The following is a 254-nucleotide window of genomic DNA, read 5'->3' as shown; positions in this document are numbered from 1 at the left end:
TCCGGAGCGGGTGTTCTGTCTATTTGGCCCGGTTCTTCAATGTACAATGTACAAGAACAACCTGTGCGTTACTAAATGAACAAGAACCACTTGTTTCATTTGACTCTGCCTCACCTTATTATGAAGCTCTTTATTTTGCGATTGGGATTCAAACAATCGGCTCAACAGCATCCGCCTAATCGAACTAAGATAGCGCTTCCCCGAGATGACCTCTAGCTTTTCCAAAATAGATCTATCAAGTCCGGTGCACGTTA

Source organism: Aristolochia californica, unplaced genomic scaffold (assembly GCF_029961685.1).
Source record: "Aristolochia californica isolate CCGP_79_NKW_82.1479 unplaced genomic scaffold, dmAriCali1.0.hap1 SCAF_55, whole genome shotgun sequence".
NCBI lineage: Eukaryota > Viridiplantae > Streptophyta > Magnoliopsida > Piperales > Aristolochiaceae > Aristolochia > Aristolochia californica.
Note: the sequence above shows the minus strand (reverse complement) of the source record.